At 36.5% G+C, this 20,976-nt stretch overlaps 1 long non-coding RNA gene across 3 annotated transcripts; it reads right to left on the bottom strand.

Annotated features, from left to right (window-relative positions):
• Nucleotides 1–532: 532 nt before the first annotated feature.
• Nucleotides 533–20,700, bottom strand: LOC112986086 (uncharacterized). Of its 3 annotated transcripts, XR_003259926.2 has the most exons (7): nucleotides 20,381–20,700; nucleotides 19,518–19,608; nucleotides 17,516–17,612; nucleotides 16,648–16,807; nucleotides 14,673–14,799; nucleotides 13,072–13,179; nucleotides 9,814–9,988 (listed from the first exon to the last, which is right to left on the bottom strand). It is a non-coding gene; the product is annotated as an uncharacterized LOC112986086 (long non-coding RNA). The 3 variants fall into 3 exon arrangements; XR_010389035.1 differs by lacking the exons at nucleotides 9,814–9,988; nucleotides 19,518–19,608 and adding an exon at nucleotides 533–775; XR_003259925.2 differs by lacking the exon at nucleotides 19,518–19,608 and having other exon boundaries at nucleotides 9,815–9,988.
• Between the last annotated feature and the right edge of the window lie 276 nt (nucleotides 20,701–20,976).

Below are 20,976 nucleotides of genomic sequence, written 5' to 3'. Positions count from 1 at the left end.
TTTGCTCTTTGTATTTTTGAAATATTTGTCCAGAAAAAAAGGTAAGGAGTTACGACGGTGTTCTTGGTGCTTTTCAAGGGTTCTGATAGAATAAAGTGGATCAGTTTGACAACAGTAAGAATAGTAAGAACCAGTTTCTTCTACTGACAAGCCTGGTATTTTGAGTGGATTTGAGAGAGTTGTAGTTTGTTTGTTTATTTGGGAGTTGTTTGTTTCTAAATGGGTAGAGACAAATGACACTAACTTAAGGAAAAGTATTTGCTATCATGCGTCTTGTAGAGCACTGAAGCTGAAGAGATTCTAGTGCAGGTTTTCACTTTTTCTAAACGTGGCCAGCTGTGTGATAACTTTGCTGACTTTCCTTTGTAATGATATTTGACTGTGTTACATTGTTTCCCAGTAGATTATTCCTGAAATTAAAAGATGCCGTTTCTGTAGGCAGAACTACTTTTTATAGTTGAACTGAGTATTGCTGTAGAAGGCTTAAGACAGGATAAGATGACTGCAATTTTGAAATGATGTGTCAGTCCATTAATGTTCATTTTGCATATATATATTGTACAGATGTTTGTTTTTCAGAGTATTATTTCCACGTTCTTTTGACCGTCAGTGACATTTACTGTGTTCAAGAAAATCAGCTGCTCTCTGTTTCACGAGAGTGAGTCACTCACCCGCTTCCCAGAGATTCTATTTGCAGCTTGCAGCTCCCAGAGAGTCACTTCTTGCTGTTTTTCAAAGGTCCAAGCTTCAGCTTTCAGCTCTCTCAACAAAATCTCTGCAGCATATTTCAAAAGACCATTAAACAGAGCTCATGCATTCCTAAAATGCTATATTACTCCTGGAATATCACTATCTTAATAATTTTGTGTTGTCAGATGGAAGACTTATAAAAAGTGCTAATTGATGAAATATTTATTTTACCACAGCATAGTTACATTTTGGTAACATGTCGTGGTCAAAATGTCATGGTGCTTTTTATCTGTGATACGGCATAACATCAACATTTGTTGGTTTGCAGAGAAATATGTTTTTCCTGGTGCTTCAGCTGTGCACAATTAAAAATGTATCGTAAGTCTGACTAGGATAGATCAGATATTATGAGAGGTATTACAAAAATGTTGTTGGAAGAGAATCATTTTAATCAAAAGCTCTGTAATGAGCAACAGGTTGCAGTAATGGAACTGCTTCTTATGTAGTGAAAGTATCCCAAGGTGTAATTTTCTCAGTTCCTGGAACTGTTGTTAAAAATGCATATCAAAAGATTTTTGGGCTAGAATGCAAAGGTCATATAAAATTCTTGAAAACCAAAGAAATAGCGAATATCCTGCTGTGGTGCCTGTTGTTTCTGTATCATATTTCTTCCTAACTTGCCAATGCTAGATAGGCAATACTTGAGTCAGGGAAAACAGCACAATACTGTGTTGCATCACAGGCAGCAATTGGACCAGCTAAATAGTCTGCTGCTCTGCTTATGACCTGGAATCAACGGACGCTCTGCTACTCTGTGCACCCTTATTGCTTCACTCAGGCATTTACGTGCTATGCAGTTGGAAGAAAGAGATTTTGTTGTCAAGTCTTTTAGTATCCCAGCCAGCCCCTTGTTCAGAAGCAAGTCGGGAGAACAGTTACTCCAGTTGCCTGGATGTAGAGAAGGACAAAGAGGAGTGTGCTATTCCACATCTCTTTATGGTTTAGGTAAGCTCTAGCACTCGAGCTAATGTCCCAGAGTGGCTGGAAACAAATCACTTTCAATGGAGGTATCAGTGGATAAGAAAAATAGTAATCACAGCTTTAACATGTAGATCTAGAAAGTATATTAACAGACCTATGATGATTGCTTTCAGTCCCAGCTTTGACAATAAATATAGCCTTGAGCAAGTCACCTCATTTTCTGTTTGTGTTTTCTGATGTCTTAACAGCCTTGTGATACAGAGTCTTTCTGTCTGATGGAATGAAAACTGTACTGATAACCAGCCACTGCAGTACATTTCTGAGTTTAGTGTGTACAATACCCATCTTTCAAAACTTTGTTATATTAACTACATGGAAAATATTTGAAGACGTAATACTGGAATGGCCCATTTATTGCGCTAGCTGTCTTTAGTAGTGTTCATGTCATGCCGATAGCCTAATATATCCTAATTATCCTTTACCACTAAACTATATAAAATGTTGTCAAGCAAAGGTCCTGTTTGCCTAAGCACTGAGGAGGTTGCTTGCCCTTACGGATACTTTCTAGTTTTGGGGGGCAGGGGGGGTTGCCCCCCCCCTTTTTTTTTTTTTTGGTAGGTAACAATTCTACATGTGGTGTAATTTACCTAATTGCAGTAGCTGCTGAGGAGTGTACAAAATAAACTGGATTCAGCAATCTCCTTTGCTATGACCTTTTGACATTGTGCTAAAGGCATCACCTAGTTCATTGCTTTCATATGGTTCAGCCACTGGTATTTGCTAGTTAAGCTAATTTTGGCTAGATATGCCGAATGATCTTGAGGTTTATAAGATAAACTAGTTCTTTAATGGTAAAAGGTGCACAAAGAGAAAAGTCTTTTTCACAGACCCCTAAGATAAACACCCATCATGAGCAGCTTCAGTTGGAAGTTGGCAGCAGATTTTATTTCTTTAGAGTCCCTTAAAATGCAGTGCTAGGAACAACAAAACAAACATGTAAAAAAATAAAAGGAATAGTCAATTTATCTTGCAGTTTTGCATTAAATAAAATATTCTCTTCAAAAAACATCAAATGAAATAGTCACACTATCTATGAATGGTAGTTATGTAAGACTTCTTACAGGACTAGTTGGCCTCGCTGGTCCAAGGAGATACAGTAGGGCAGCCCTTTCATCAGTGCTAATGCATGTTTAGTTTGTGCAGCTACTTACCTGTTTCATTGTGCTGCATGGAAAAAAAAAATCCCCTTTTTTCCCTGCTTTCATTAATACAGAACTCTGCAGGCATTGAATTTAGAATTTTGTAACTCAACACATGACTTTTAAATTTTATAAGTATGCATTAAATTTGGGCAGAGATGTTTGTCAATTATTTTGAAATCAGTTTTGAGCTTTTGGCAGTTTAATGAAAAGTGAATTTTCCATTAGTGTTCAATAAAGAGTTCAGATATCTACAAAGTAGATATTAAAACATATAATGCATTCTCATCATCATAACAAGATCAGCTATTCTATTTGTTTATTTTGTTTGAAAAGGGAGAAACTTTGAGTTCTATTTTGAATTCTAGGTATAATTTGAAAGTACTCTGTTCTTGACTTTCAAAATTTTCTAGGTATGAAACTCGTCAAAAATACTAATTTGAAACTCATTAAAATACAGTATGAAGCACAATAAGCATTGAACCGAGCTATTCAAATGGACAATTTCCATGAAAGTTGCTATTGCAGCAAGCAGTATGCTATTGTTTTGAATGTTGCCTTGAGTGATATATTCTGTATCCACATAAACCTCTACTGTCCTTGCCACTAAACCTTTACTATTTACTGTTATAGAAAATAAAACTAGATGACACAATAGGTATATTCACTTTCATTTGTGGAAAATAGTTATAAGTCCAGTAGCTTTTCATCCTTAAACTCCATTGTTTTCTCATCTCCTCCTTTTTTTATAGAGCAGTTTCAAAGCCGAGTGGTAAAGTTTCTGCATCCTGGAAGCTACTGCTACCAAGAAATGCACCACTTCTCCTCACATGCTCCTATCATTCCCACTTCAGGTATGGTCTGTAGTCTTCTATTTATCATTTTGTTGCAGTTAAAGGAGCCTGAACTATTACTGTGGCATCAATAGTTTGCATCTTTGAAGGGGACTGCAAAATTCTACCAAATTATATTTGACATATGGCATCATTTGACATACACCAAAAAAAAAAACCCCAAAATTCAAACCAGAAACATCCCCCCTGCATAAATACAAAATAATCTAGATATCTGGCCAGTTGGGAGCAAACCTTCTGTCTTAGTGAGCTAAATATCACTCTTCCATAATATATCTTCAGTGTTTAGTTTTGGGAAATGAACACATATTAGCTGAGTACTCATACTCCATCCTGCTGTGAAATATAATAGAAACATGTTGTAAAACTGTCAAAGGTTTAGGTTGTAAATACTCCATAAAACTGTATAATACCTTCAAAGTTCAAAGTTAATTTATACTGTAGTTGTATCTATCAATATAGTCTTATCATTTTGACAAAGCCATAATGAGCAGCTGAACTACATTTAAACGTAATGGTAGTGTATAATAGTTTCACTTTAAGACTGAGGCATAATTGAGCTATTACCAGCAAATCTATTTGTTTGAAGCCATTTTATAGAAGTATCAGTTTCTAAGCCCAAAGTCAGGTAACTTACACTGTTTCAATAATGCCAGGAATTTTCTTCCTTTCCTGTGGAAGAGCCCTTCAGAGGGAAGAGGTGACCTTATTTACATTTGCTGATTGAATTATTCTAAAAGTCCCTACAGGACTGAAGAAAATAAATGTTTCATCAGTGTACATTCTAGCTTCCATAGTAAAAAAATATATTTAAGCAAACCAAACATTTTAATAAAATAAAGGAGAACGGTATTTCTACAATGCTTATGAAGGTAAGAGATCAGACGTGAAAAGAATGCATTCATGTTTTATGCAACATCTTTAAGAAGAAAAGAGTTTTCCTATAAAGGTAATGCCAGCAAACCAACTTTGAATTCTTTTTGCCTTCCTTAAAATTGTATGCAATTTATAGTCAGAAAAGCTCTTCTTTAGAATTATATGATGTTCAACACTATCAAAATGAAGGGGTTTCAGAACAGAAGGGCAGGAAGATCTTCTGCAATTCAAATGCAGTAAAAGTCACAACTGTGCAATTTTAAATAATAATGAATCACTCTTCTTGAGACAAATTACATCTTTATCTGATTTTATATGTTTTGAAAAATGCTCTAACAGTAGCCCCCTGAGTTCACCAGCCTCTGTAGATTACTGATATTAAATAAGATCCCATTATTCGTAATGGTAATTGTATGTTGCTGTAGTACCTACAATATAAAACTAAAGTATATTCCAGTCCAGGAAAAAGATATGCTTCTTGTCCAGAAAGAAATGGAGAAATGTGCATGCAAGAAAAGTGGTGGCAATTGATCTTTGAGGCCTTTCCAGGGTTTTATCTCACCTACTGGCAGGGGGAGGAAGGGGCGTCAAATGGCCCTCTTCTCTTTTGACTATTAGCTGAGCTCATGAAGGCTGAATTGTACTATAGGAAAAACTGCAACAAGAATTCTGTTCTTGTGGCTGTTATGTATTTTCAAGATTACTGTTTCAGTAAGCATGGGAAGGAGAACTGCAGATTTCATTTTCTGTGAAGAAGAAATTATACTAGTAATGCACATTGTGATAAAGGGCTGAATGTGTTGTCATGGTATTTACAGAGACCCAGTACCTGATGGATGCAGAAACCCAAGAAAGCACTTGTAGATCATCTTCTTGGCTGCTAAATACTTATAAAGTAGGAGTGGGACAGTAAGTGGCATTTTAATTCTCTTTTTTGTGTATTACAATGCAGAGAAAATTTGATATCTATTGTATTGCACATGGTACCTATTAAGCTAAGTATGTGAGAGTCATGATAAAGTGGTAGACGATTCATTCATAGACGCAGCATTACAACTTACTAGCTGTTACTGAGGGAAATGAGCTAGATATAGTTTCTGTTAGACTGAGCTGTCAGATTAGTTCTCTCTGCAGTCTTATTAACAGAGAAGAACTGTAAAATTCTCTGGTTTTCAAGGAGAACTTCTCTCTCGTCACCCCGAAGAGAGAAATCTGCTACTCTGAAATTGAAACAATTGATAATGATGTCATTATAATCCAATTAATTTTAAGCAAATTTAACAACTTCAGTGTTGCTTTGTTTCACATTGATCATTTTTCGGGAGTGCATTCAGTTTTTCAAATACTAGCTGCAGTATTTCTCTTCTGCCACTTCTTGGCTATAAAGGCAGTCATGAGCAATTCCCAAAAGATTGTATAGATGTATCTTGGTTTTCCTAGATGTTGAGTTTTCCTTAGGTTAACTTTATCTGTAATGTTGAAATTTATACTTCCCTTTTTTCCAGTTTTTACTGCATGCATAATAATCCAGAAAACCAAAAACAGAAGAAAAGCCTCCAGATGACAGTACTGACATCCTTTCCAAGGACAGGTGAGAAAGACAGCAAATGGAAGAGGTTAAAAAAAAAATCAAGTTTTGGATTATTGTCCATGCAAACCATTTCTTTGTTGGGACTGCTTAATTAAAAAAAATCCACAAGTAGTATTGGGAATCAACTAACTGCAAATGCAGAACTACCCAGCCTCCTCCCACTGAGGGCTGGACTTCGAGGCTACTTCCAGACTCTTCTGGAGAGCTATCTTTCAGGGTTTGTGAACCTTAAATTTATTTTGCACAGTGGTCTCCAGATATGGCAAGTAGGTTAACTTCCAGTCTAGTCTATTGATACTTTAGCAGGACTGTCTGAGGATCTTTGATTATCTGGTTCCATATCCATGGTTGGTCTTGTGTCTGTGCTTCATGTTGCTCTTGGGAAGGTGAAAGGCAAGGCAGCAATAAAGAATAAAGTTACTAAGTTTGAATAACTGCTTTATAGTTCAGTGTTTGGATCACTAATTGCTTAATTAAGCTATGTTTTTATATCTGTTAGATGCCCACCTGCTGTCAGAAAAATTTATAAGAAGTGATGGTATGCTGCCAAGTATTAATAAAAGCCTAACTGGAAAACTTAGTTAGCAAAAATATGCTGGCTTCTTCTCCACTAGCTCACTCCATTAATCACTATTTAGCAGCTTCATCTTGTACCACAGTGCACCAAGGGAATCACCTGACAAGCGAGGTGGAAGTGCAGTGTGCTGTCCCTAACTTCAGTGACTGGAGATGCCAGGCTGCCAGCAACAGTAAGTGCACTTGTTGACATTTCAGCAAAGCCTATTTTTATTTTGAGCATGTTTTAAAACACTGCAGTCTTATTTCTTTGGGGATATTAGCTGCTTTCTCCTACTATTTGCACAATCAAACCCCACCGCTAAACTCCACAGAGCTCTGAAAATTATTATTGTTGGAGGACAGTAAGAGAGTTCTTCAATAAAAATCCAAATGATCTTACATATAATCAGCTTTTACACAGAAATAATATTGGGACACCAAGTAGTCCCCAATTTGTTGTTTAGAAATGTAATCTGTTGCCTGGAAATGTAAACTATTTTCTTTTTCTTTAATAAGGCATCACAGACTATATGGTATCCATCTCCATGTCATCTGGTGAGATGCAGAAAATGCAGACTCTCGTTTCTGTTTTCCTGGTTTGAAACAGGACCTTTTTTGGCTTCAGTCGCCTGTGTTTCTTCATTGTAAGTAAGTTTGTTTGTGCAAAATAATTCAATGGCTGTTGATCCAAAGTGGAATGAATCCAAAAGGAGTATGAAGCTTAACCTAAGACTTCTTTAGGTCACGGAGCCCTAAGAAATAGTTTCTTATCTCCACTCCAGAATATCTTTTCAGTTTAAAATGGATGTGTTTTAAGCTATGTTAAACTTCATTTTCAAAGTAGCTGGAACTATAATTGCAAAGCTCCTACTATGATTCCTACTCTCTAAGCACACTGGATCAGCACATATACTTGCTTTCAGACATTGGACATGGTTGGAGCCATGTAGTTATGCAATTAAAATCGAGCATAGTACAGGTAAGTCAGTCAAGCTCAAGAGCACTGGCTACTTAAGTTCTTAGTAAGTGCAAAGGCACATAGGTTTAATAAGAAAGTTCAACTATTTTTTCTGCTTTAATTCAGTTTCTCTCCTGTGTTCACAAGATTTTAGCATGTATGGATAAGATATATGTATATCTCCTCACTGATATTGCAATATTAGTTTGTGTAATGTTTGTTTAACTGTTTGCTTGGGAGTATATGAAGGAGTAGATGGTAGAATTTCTTTCTACAGAGAAACCATGATAAATTCAAGAAAGTTTTAATTTGTATATCTATCATTTGCTGACCTTGCCAGGACTTTTTTTTTTTTCTTTTTTTTTAAGCAGTCAATATATTTCTGGCTAAATAGAAATGCAAGTTGTGCTACAATTCCCTGTTAACTGTTTCAGAGCTAAAGGATGTCAGCATATATATATATTCAGTCTCTCTAGAAAATGCTGTTGGTACAAAATGTATGTTGAAATGAAATACTTGAAGATTCTGCATATAGTGCCCTTTAATTTATACATAGTGACCAGCTAGCCACTGAAAAAAATCAGAGATTTTTATTTTAGGTCCTAGTTAGACTTGGATCTGCCAATTTGAAAAGCTCCTTCTCTTTATTGTGTGCACACAGCCAAGATTAAGAAATCAGCTAGCATTCCTCTGAGTTTATACACTTGTATGAGTAGGAGGAGTAGGCTAGATAGAAATTATATCTTTACTTAAAACGGGGGAAGTGAAAGCTACTAAAATGGAAATAATACTCCTGATTGTGTTGTCATTGCTGAATCTAATTTAGTGTTGCATTATTGTGTCACTGTGTAATCTCACAAGTATGTGTCATGGTTCCTCATATGTCAGAGGATAATCACATTGTAAATAGGCCTTTATACAGGCACTATGCCTGAACATTAGAAGGATATTACCGTCATTTGTGTATTCTGCAGCAGGAAAGAATAGCTCTTATATGTAAATTAGGGGGACTGAAGGAGAACTGTTCTGCAGTCTGATGAGAAATGCCTGTTAATGAACTCAAAATATTTTACACTGAGAGAGGGTTTTATGATGGCTCTGTGTTGCCCAGTTTGAAAAATGTACACAGATGCCTAGTCAAAGGCAGGATAACCTAGGTAAAGCAATACAGAGGTTGTACAAAACAAGAGCAAGACTAGGGAGTGGAAGAACTTATACTCACCTTCAGAAAAATAATATGTAAAACAAGTTTCCCTAGAGAGCAGTACCATTTTATATTAGCAGCTGGCAGGGTGAGAGCTAGCATGAATAACATGCTCCCCCATATGTTGGAAGGGAAAGAAAGGAAGGAAAGAAAGCAGACTACAATATTCTGAGGTAGCCAGGAGCAGTCAGAGGAGAAATCAAAGCCTGGTTAATCCACAGTCTGCATAAGTGATAATTGATTATATTTTATTTTGGGGATATATGCTTCATCTTTACAAAAGATCTCAAGGGATATAGATTTGGATTAAAAGATGAGATACTTCTCTAAAAAGATTGTTTTATTTATAAAGTTATATTTCTGTTAAACAAACAATAACAATGTCTATTATTAGAAGATTAGAGACAAATTAGAAGATTGTAGTTTACTAGTCTTCAATTTGCTTTTCATCCGCAGACAAGACTGATTGCAACAGGAAAAAAGCACCATCTTGTTATAACTGAATATCTGTTAGGCAAGTCTCAGATCAACATGGTTTCAGCTATATTTGTGGGGTCTCTGAAGATTATTTCTAATTCTTAGTTTTTAATTTTATCCCCTCCCTTTCAATTTCTCTTTCAGTGGCAGAATATCTTTTCCTGAAAGATGAAAAGGAGTGGCAATCAAAATAGGAGTTCCTTTTATGTATACGTAGATATTAAGAAAGACACACACGTGTGTGTATGGTATATAATATATATGGTGTATATAGAGAGTGATATGGTGTGTATATATATTGTATATAATAAGGGGTACAGCTGCCCTCCCCCAGACCTCTCTTTCCCTCCTCTAGAGAATTAGAGATGACTGTGATGGGAATGTTAAGACTGACAAATCAGGCCAGTTTTAAATTTTAAAATCAAACTTTATTAAATTAATTAATTAACAACATCTAATAGTTAATTCTTACATGTTTAATCATCCTCACTGTGCATCCAAAACCGTTAATGGAGCTGATGCTGCGTAGTTATAGCACTGATGGTTGTGGTCCTTGCTGCTTCTCACTTGCAGAAGTCAAGATGGTGGGGCTTGAGAGCTCTTTGATGAGCAATGGTGTGACAGTGTTACAAAATACTTGTATCCCATTGGTTGTTACACAGTTTAATAAGCTTATATTTGGATTCAAGGTAAGCTAATATTAATTATATTCTGATTAATACATTTAGAATATGTAGGAGTCTCAGGCATCTGTTTTAGCTACAATATACCATGTAAATTAAAAAAAAAAAAAGAGATTTTTTTTCCCTAAATTCAGGCAGCCGTTTCTGATAGTATACCTACAGTTTGTTCCCTTTTACAGGGCTTTTACAGTTTTATTGTTCTATTTCAGATGGGGTTTTAATGGCTAGGTGCCAAAAGAATATATTTGCTTGACCCTGGGGCTTGAATCCCTAAACTATATTATTCTCATTCTTTCTGGGATGTATAAGGAATATAGGGAATGTCCAAACCTAGCCAGAAGTAAATAGAGGATAGGTTTTTTTTCTCCTCCACTGAGGATTCACGACCTAGAACCCTCTCATAAACATAACTGCTTTCCACAAAAAAAGGAAATTCTCTTGCTGACAAAGAGTGGGTTTTGAAAGACTTCATATTGAATGATCTTTCCAGTTGATTCAGTATGTGGCAGAATAAATGTGCTCTCTTAGTTTGATTGCAGATTCTATTAGTTTTTATTAGTTAGATTACGGAGATCAAGGATAAATTTTTTTATAGAAAAATGGACTTACTGTGTCATAAAAGCACCACTGCTGATAATTCAAAGAAAATTTCTGAGTGCAAAGAATTTATAGAAATACTATTTTACTAACAATATTATTTTACTATCTATATTATGTGCTTGAGAATTTGGTTATACATTTTTCTAAACTGAATGCTAATGTTGTTAATTTTGATGAAGATGGCTTGTTTGTTGCCTTTTCTTTTTTAATGTTCTACCTGGGGCAAGGTGGATGGGGGGGAGCATACTATTGAAATTTTTATTAAGTAAATGGTAGCAATTTTTCACTAAATAAAATGATTTGTCCTTCTAGTGGATAGATTAGCAGAGTGGTCTTTGAAACCAGGAACAGCCCACACAGGAGTATTTTTTAGAATGAAGAATTTTATTCAATTGAATAGAAATATTTTACTGTGCCAATATTCTCTAGTTCTAAGCAATACTGTTCACCCCTTCCTGAGAATGTATTTTTTAAAAGCCAGTGGATTGATTTCAAGGAGATGGCACATAGGTGCTAGAAATAAATGATCAATGGACCTAAATACTATTATATTTGTACACCATTCATAATCTTAAAACCAGCAGGAGTTAAACACAAAAGCTTTTAGCTGTGAAATATTTCATAAGTTGTAGAAAAATATTTCATACAGTCACAAAGATGTAACCAAAAGCTTCATTTTGACCTAATTTAGGTTCAGAAGCTATAATTAATATCAACATGTGTATGCCTAATTAGATAACAACTTCCTTTATATTTCCTTGCTTGACTTTGATGCTGTTCTATGAACAGGTCATCTGCCACATGTAGATAGTGTAATAAAATAAAATAAAAAGCACAGAAGTACTACTTCATGGATTGCAAAACAACAAACAGGATAACATATTCAGATATCCTTAAAAAATGTCATATGGAGGTACAGTAACATTTTCAAAATAGACACCGGCACTCTAAAGGGGAAAAAAAGCTGAAAAACTTAATGGAATAGTAAACCAATCTGCAATCAGAAATCTTATCTAAAGTGAGAAGTAAACAGAGTCAGAGGCTGCATTACTACAAAGACACGAGACTATGTAAGTGGTTAATACAGAACTTGAACTGTGAACTTACAATGTACATAGTCCCAGGTGCAGGGATATTATTTACAATTGATCATACTAAAATCAAGTACTGAAACCAAGAAAAGATGATTTTTCTGTCATCTTTGAAACTATAATTTAGCCCTTCATATGTAAGAGTAATGATATTGTCTTTAAGAATGCATCTGCATATTAGAGTTTCTCCTCTCCTCCTCCAACCCCTCCTCACCATTGCCCCATTGAATTCAAAAGACAAATGCCCCAAAGAACTAGGGTTATCTGTGAATTAAGCTGTAGGATTTCTGTCATTTATTTAAATACACATTGTAAATGGGGCAGAAAACTTCTCAAGAAGGGAAGATTTCATAATTAAGGCAGAACAGTTACATTGCTCTGGAGAACAGGACCCTGTCCATGCTTGTGACCTATTTTAAAAAAGGATTGTTAGGTGGTCCCTTAAACAAGCCTTTCAGGTCAGTATGTCTCTGCAACTCAACTCAGGCCTCCTGAAAGCATGATCCCAAAGGCCTAGTGTGCAGGACTGAAGAGTGCTAAGAGATAAAGTTAAATGTATTCTGAACACAAATCTGTGAGCTTTAAACAGTCCTAAAATAGACTTATTCTTAATTTATATACCTCAAGTTAGGCATCCAAAATGCCTTGATCAAGTGTGTTAGTGGGCTGCATCAAGTGCGTTAGTTATTTTTAACTCTCAATTTTTATTTTACACACTTTCAATTTATCATTTAGTGACAGATAATCTTTAGTTGAAAGATTAAAAGGTATGGCAATCAGATGGCAGTTCATTCATTGGCTTAGCTCTTTTTTATATATATGTATGTATGTATAAAATTATAATTGCATATAATTAAATGTATATGTTCATAATATACGAACCAGCTAGTAGTTGTACTTAAAAGCATAATGAATTATACAGGAGCTAGAAGACCTGAAAGTCTATCAGTCATAGTTGTATTACTACACAAGTTGCCAAGCACGTCTGGTCTAGTTCAGGAAAAAGAAAAAAGAAAAAAAACAAAGCCAGAACCCAGCCCCCACCCCCAAACTGGCCACTTATCTCTAGAGAACAGATTATGCCACAGCACTGTTCTTCTGTATAAAACTGCCTCTTCAAGGGGAAAACAAAATGAGCGCTCATTTCATTTCACCTGGAAGTGTGAGAAGGCTCCCCAGGCCGCATCTCTGTTGCCTTGCAACAGCTGCAAGGGGGCAAAGGAGACGGGGCCTGGGGAGCCTCCTCACACTTTTCTGCTTGTGCTCTAGGGAAAACCAGCAGCGACAAAAAGGGAGTGGAATTACTTACTTCTACGAGAAGGCAAACGAATCCTCTTTCTCAAAGTATTTTCAAACCTTGTTTGTTTTTTCACTAACTCAGAGAGAAAGGCAGCGATTTCAAATTCTGCAAGATGTCCTGAAGGAAATGAGAAACAACTAATTGTCAGAGTGAAGATGAGAGAAGAACAGAAATCTAAATACAAGCCTGGGGATGACAATAGTTGGAGAGAAATGAGGCAGACAAGAAATCTGTCAGACACATTCAAATTTAGAAGGATTAAATCTGAGATGCCAGCAGGATTCAAGAGAGGTGTTATCACAGGTACATGAGGACTAGAGTTCAAGGAGAGGTTTGGGACGCTGTCTAGGAAATAGGGAGGAGGAGGAAGAGGGGATGAAGAATCAAAGGGAAGTTGCAAAGCTGAAAGCATACTAACCCCAAAGGGAGGAAAGGTGGGGGAGAGGGGAGGAATCAGCTGCACTGAGGAAAAAAAGCATAAAGAGAAATGCAATTTTTGATTCTAGTGATAAAACAAATGAGAAGCCTTTGAAATTAATGTGGTAGCTCTTCAAAATCAGGCTAGTTTAAGCTCTTGTCATTATAGTGCCTGTTGCTTTTTTTCTTATGGAAAACCTCATAGATGACTTTTTATTTTTTGGTGTGCCAGAATGTTATAATCAAGGACAGAATAGACATATGGTAGATAACATAAGCAGTCAAATTAAAACCTATCAAAAGTTATATATAACTTCACACAGCATTAATTCACAGAATAAAACATCTGTAAGGTATTGTGAGCAAAACCATGAATATTCAGAGTTCCATCTTGCTTTAACTTTATTAATAGTATCAATATTTACTATGCCATATGTAAAGATAATTAGAATGATGGCATTGCATTAATATACATGAGTTGTCACATGGATCATAAATGCTTTTGTAAAGCTTAACAGTAAGTACATGTAGATCAAATTTTGTTTTAATTATTAAAGTCAGTTTTACATTGGTTGGAAATTACTTGAGTTCTAAGGTGCATCAGAGAATATATCTTGTCAGGATATATACAGGAGCCACTTTGTTCACAAATGAAGTGCAGCCATCCCTACAGTGGACATCTGCTGTTTTCAATAGCATACTGAAGCATTACACAAGTTAGGAATCAAACTGTAGGCTGTATACTGAACCACTGGTTTGTTTTCAATATGGAAGGTTTAACCACCACATGAGACTTCTCCATATTTAATCTTTTCTTGATAGCTGTCTGGCATTAAACTGATTCATACTACTATTTACGACAGCTCTGTTCTCCTGGTGTAACTGTAGCAAAAGTACAGTGATAGCCACTCATAGACGGCATTGCACGTAAACTGTGTCACCAGAATTCAACGATTTTCAAAATCAAAACTCTGGAGAAGATAAAAATTAACTGTAAATAATACTCTAGGAACAAATAGAAAACAAGAGAGACACCAGTGGCAAAAAACGTTCACTGTGTACAACTTGAATCTATTTTAAAAGTTGACATATGATACAGAATTTAATTTGACTCCAAAATAAGGAAACACACACACACAAAAATTTGTGAGATATTAAAGAAACAGTAACAGTTTTGGGTTGTGTTTACTTACGTATTGATGTTATGGATAATGCAGAGCCTGTCCGAGTCTACACAGATCTCCATGCCAGCCTTTTTGCTGAGGCAATTTCTTCGGACAATGAAATCCTCTCCACGTTGGTGGGCAAGCTTTGCTTTCACTGTGATTAATACAAAAGTAAGAACATTACTATCTTGCAAGATCTAAGCTTCTGTGTTCACAGCTGAAAAGCATGTAATACTAATTAACCTCCCACACCCCCTCCCAACCACTGAAGTAGAGTTGACCCATATCCAGAATCTCATTTCACTTTAACTTTCCCTGTTCCTACAAGTCAGCCTTTCTCCATTTTTGGAAATGTAATGAAAACTATATGGACCTATATTTTAAAAACTGGATCAAATTTAATTTCTCCACATCTTAAAATCCTCTCTGTTCTTTTATGACCTTCAGCTGTTTAACTGCTCTCCACTAAGCAGAAAAATACTTGATAATAGACCTTAAGGGAAGCACATAGCCTGTCTGCAATCTTCTGTATAAATGGTGTAATACTATTTTGATGGCAAAATTATTTAATATTTAATGCTTGAAGAAAAGTAAAGCTGCAGTATGATAGTTGCCTTCCAGGGGGGAATCTCAAAACCTAACAGTAAGTGCTCAGCATCAGATTTTTTTTTAGCCAGGAAAGGTTTCAAATACAGTAGTGAAGAATATTGGCACAAAAACATTCAGAAAAAAAGGCATTTAAAAATGAAATCAGAACTGCACTCATGATCTTCCCATGACAATGGGGGAAAAATTAATAAGAAGGTATTTACAGAGCCCCCATAGCGAGAGCTCTTCTGTAATAACTTGGGGCCTGCTCCAGCAACACGGTGACTACCTTTCACTGGATGCATCTTTGGAAGTGGTTCCACACCTCGTACAGATGGCAGCTTCTGCTTTACTGCAGCTCACAACCATTGACCACCGGAGACCCTGGATACTGGTTAACCATGCGGTTTGGTTGTGTTGTGGGACACATTAAAGAGCTGTGCAGATGGACAACCAGCAGCAAGTAACACATGTTATTAGCAAGGACACGTGGCATGTCAGGGCCAGATGATCCCCTTACCTCCAACACAGAAATAATGAAAGAGATTACAAGGTTTACCAAGCTTCCAGTTGTGTAATGCTTGTGAATGCTACCAGAAATTAATGTATCACTGCTGATTTAAAAAGAACAGACTTTTGTCCAAAAAAGAGAAAATAAGATGTGATTAGAAACAGGTGATATACTTGGAAGGGTATGATCATTTGTTACAGAATAGATGTATTGTGGGTTGTGGTCTCAAGGTCATCTTTACTACAAAGAGGAGAATTTGATATTTTGGGCATCTCCAATTCATCCACTGTTATTTAAACCACCATACTGCACTATTATCCTTTTCTCTGAGACCAGGACTTTTAGAAACTTGGTGCTTCTCTAACAGTCGTATCTTTGAGTGTGATTTTACTAGAAAGTTGAGTTTAAAAACATGAATATAAATGGATGCTTTTTACACATTATTCACATTCCTAATATTTTACTCCATGAAGCATATTAAGGATAGATTTTTTCACCCCTTCATTTAATTTTTACTGCTGTTCTATGTTGCTGAATACCTTGAAATACTCCAAAATCTTAAGACAAAATACATTTTCCTTTTAGGAAATGAAATTAGATATTTTTGAAAAGCATGTATGTGTGTGGAGGGTTGTGGGGGTTAAAAATATAGAGAATCTTCCAGCATTGTCTAACCTCTGAATGTCTGAATATTGGTTTTCTGTTGAAAATTCACACCAAGACCAAGCACTATTATCAAAACCAGAACAAATAGCTCTGAAGGGTATACTAGTCAGGTCAGGAGCACTGAGTATGGAAGATCTTGAGACTAAGTCTGACACACTTTAAATTCTAAAAGGATTAAAAAAACCCTTGATCCTAGAATATATAAATGTCCAGACCTTTCTGGAAGTTTGGGCTCACCTTGGCAGAGTTTTCTTTGCTGAAACAAGTGCAATCCACACCATGCTTCAGCTATTCAAGAAGGGTGAGCAGCGGGGAGATAAGTGGGAGCGCAGTGCAGCATGACAGCCCTTACGTAGAGCAGCTCCTGGCTGTGTCCTGCAGAAAAGGCTTCAGGCTTCTGTAATTACAGAAGGGAAGAGTTTAAGTCCCAAATCTGACTAAAAAGTAGGAGAACATATAAGTGGAGGAAGATCACTTGGCATCCTGCACTAAGCACAGAGGACAAGCCAATACAAATCTAACCTTATAATCTTACACGTGTTTGTCATCATGCCTAGTTATATGATTGTATTTCTGTTAGCTAATTAGGGATATTAAGCGATTCTCTTGTTAAGAGGGGGAACTTATGCCAAAGATCTGCGGAGGAATTTACAAAAGGGATCTTACAAAGTATACAGAGAAAGGCATTACCTATGCAAGGTGACCTCAGGGAGTCTGATGAATTATTTAAACTCCTGTTTGCCTCCAGCCTGCTAAAATTCTTTGTTTCTAGAGAAGCCCAAAATAACTTAACACAGGCAAAATGGGAACATTATCCTTTAGTTAAAGGAGGAGTTTTTGGGAGAAGGTATCTGATTTGAAATATTTTTTTACACTAGATGAGCTAGCAGATAGTAAGACAGGGAGATACTGTTCATTTAAATTACTGTATGGCTTGTGTTTACCATCTCAGAGAACATAGCATGTCTTATGATTAAAAAAAAAAAGAGTACTAAATTACAGATGCACATTTTCATTCTAATGAAAACATCATTAGCTGTAACAAGAAACAAAAAATACTAAACAAAATAACAAAGGTAAAAAAAGAAAGAACACTATAAATTACCTGAGAAAGCAGTTAAAAACATGAAGATCACAGTACGGCTGAAGTTATCATCATAACTTGTGTGCCTTCTACAAAAGTCCAGAAAAGGGAAGAAAAACTGTTGAGAGAAAAAAATAAACACAGCTATTAACCTTGTTATTTAACAAATCAGTTTAAGCAAGCAATTTGAGAGTGCCAATAATGAGAGATATTCAAAGGGCATAGGATGCAGACAGAAAAGGATGCAAGAAACTGCGCAAGTTGATGAAGCTCCCCTACTCCCCTGGTTCTGAGGTATTGCACAGTAAGCAGAAATAATTAAATTACTCACAGACATTTATAAAGAGAGGGCTGTCAAGTGTTCTCACAACAGCACAGTCAAAACTAAAAACCTGTTTATTTTGTGGGATGGGCAAATAGTTGTCTGAGAACAGACTGCTGTGACATGGATAAAGTTCTTTAACAGCCGCTATCCCATCCGCTTCTCCCCTTTTATCGAGTATAGTCCTGCAGCGCTATGCTATGCAAATTACAAGTATTCCAAAAGTAACCTTGACTTTCATGGAGCTAAAAACACCATCACAAATGCTTCACATCTTAGGAGCATTTATATACATAATTGTAACGCTGCTTTGTTTCAGCGCTTCCATGCAGGAAGTAATACGGAAAAGCATATTACCCGTCACCAGTCAAAAGCAGCAACTTCAAGAGCCCGCTTTAGTATCCCTTATGTAGCAGACAAGTTAGTGCGTTTTGTCTGTCTAATCTGCTACCACAGAGAAGATGAGGCAAAATCAGTACAGTAATGGCCTGCAGGGGCACAAGTGTAACATTTCCCTAAGAAAGATCTGAAATACTTAACTGTGGATAGTCAACCTGATAAATCTGTGTTACTAAATGAGAACTCTGTACATGATACCCCGAACACTGTGATGGCATCAGCAGAAATGTGAACAAACATGTGTGTGTGTATATATATATATATATATATATATATTTTTTTTTTTTTTAACCTGATGACGGCCCTTTCACCTTTTCCCCTTTCATCTGGTTTGGCTCCTGTTCTCTCTACTACTATCCTTCCTCATCCTGAATAAGAATTTTGGATCAGACCATGCATTGCTCTAGCCAGCTATTCACTGTCTTTCCTACCCCTTCCTCCAGTGGGTGTCCCTCCTTGCTGCCTAACCCTATTCCTGCACTCTCCCAGCTACTGGCTATCAAAGGCAGCTCAACTTTATGCATCACAGCTGTCTGCTCCCATAGTTGCTTCACCCTCCGCAGGCTCATTAACTTATTACACTTATTACCTTACCTGTTGTTCAACAACTGTCCTAGCTATATCCTCTACCTGCTCTTTTCACTCTGAAAACTTCACTTCTCCCAGCTCTTGTGCTCTGCCTGTGCCGAGCTGTGATGCTGGTTCCCTACCATGTCCTCTTTGGTGGCTGGGCTTCCCTTCTTCTCAGCATCTCCTCTCCTTTCCAGAAAATAAAAATGGACTTTGGCCATTTATTAGTCTATGATTGCAGGTTGCCAGCATCTCAGCTGGATGAATAGCTATCAAAAAGTCCCACTCTGAGTCCAACATGTTATGAATACATGGGTTTTCAGTGTTTGCAACTGCCAGCTGTGCATCACTTCCACGATATATTGTGAAAATATCACAGATATGTCTGGGATTCACTGTAGATGAACACAAAGTCATGTCTAGCTTAATGCTCAACTCTCTCCGAGGTCAATAACAGCTATCTAAGGAAGGCAAAAGAAGAGGACAAGCTTATAGTGATAAGGTTCCTGCCACAGTTTTCAGCAATCTGCAGTTCATGAACTTCCTGATTTTCTTCTACTTTAGTTAATCACATCCAAAACCAGGTGACCTATGAATCTGCATGAACTCCTGTGGCAATTATCACAAAATATCAATGTCAGCAAATAATTAACTTGGTTACCACTAAGCAGAGCAAGTCCCTGCTTTTTCTTCCACACTCTTAATTGTAAACACAGTCCATTTATGAGTTACCTGAGGCTATGACTGCCACATTTTATCTTCACTCATATGTTCAATAGCTTGGGATGTATTATGCAAAATAGATAAAATGTTTTGCAGAAATCTATTTGAAAAAAAACAAACAAACAAACCTCAGATACATAACTGAGGGGTGGGGAAATAAAAAAAAGTGAGAATGCAAAATTCAGCAAGATTAACTGCAGCACTAAATTATCAGTGCAATAAAATCTTTCAAACATGACATAATAAAGAAATAAGCCTAAAAGGGTAAATACAACATTTTAAAAGCCAGTGATGTTGGCTTCAGAACTTAAAGAGCACAAGCCTAAAACAAGTTGGAAAAAACGCCACTTAATATCTATTCTTCAGAAGAAAAAGAAAAGTAGGGTTTATCGAAAAAGATCAAAACATCAGAAATATTTATGTTGTTAGTATCAATCCAAGATAATAGATTCAGAAAAACATACTATACTTGGAGAAACAAAGGTCAGTTAGTATTTTAAATAACACAAAAAAAGGCGTGCAAACATATTTGCCTTTATATATATAAACAAAACGTATTTTAGAAGCTATGTTTCTGGAAATGTTTGCATTTTAATTTATGTTCAACTATACTATGGGAAAAAAAAAACCTCTGACAAAAAATTGCTTGAAAATTGACAGAAATTAAGCCATAATAGGAAAAAGTAAAGGGAGGTGAAAACACAATTTTTAAGTAGGTGCCATATTATACAATACTTGCAGCTTAATATTTTATACTCTTTCCTGTCACATTCTTACAGAAAAAAGGGAAATAAACCAAAAACATTTGTAAAATCTTCTGTTTTAGAATGCATTATCTCTTGCAACACTGATATGGGATATACTGGACTTACCTGTTATATGACAGCTTCCAACCCTAGTTGTGGAGATTAATATTCCTAAAACATTGCTTTGGTAGCTTTTGTAACATGCCTGTCCCTCTGATCCCCATCCTCCTTTGTACACTGAAGGTTGCCAAAAGGAAATCTTCACTAGCCACTGTCATACGACTCCTCCTCCAGATGTGTGGGAGCTAAGAGCGCCAGGCAATTGCTTCACAAAGTGGAAGAAGAGAAAGTTTGAGTGCTGGGAAGAGCGTACCTTGCATTTATGGATGCACAAAATGGTTGTGAGGGCAGGGTTTTTGACAAAGCTGGTGAAGCTGTATCTGGGATATTGAGCTTAGTTTGGTGTGCTGTGTGTTTTACAGGAAGGAGTTTATGACTGGAATTTGAGATGGGAGGCTGACACTCAAGGGAGCAGTCGGGAAAGGAAAGGAAAGAGTTCAGAATAAAAGGAGTTTAATGAGATGGCCACTTCCTTTTGCAACCAATCTTCTCCAGCAGCACAAGTTAGGGCTGCCACTTTTCATAGATGACAAATCTCAGCATCACCAAATAGCTGTAAAACAGTGGCTCTGCTGAGCATATAATTAAAGCTCTTTGAAGAC

The sequence above is a fragment of the Dromaius novaehollandiae genome, chromosome 4 (assembly GCF_036370855.1).
Source record: "Dromaius novaehollandiae isolate bDroNov1 chromosome 4, bDroNov1.hap1, whole genome shotgun sequence".
Classification (NCBI taxonomy): domain Eukaryota; kingdom Metazoa; phylum Chordata; class Aves; order Casuariiformes; family Dromaiidae; genus Dromaius; species Dromaius novaehollandiae.
Note: the sequence above shows the minus strand (reverse complement) of the source record. Positions and strands in the feature narration are given on the sequence as shown.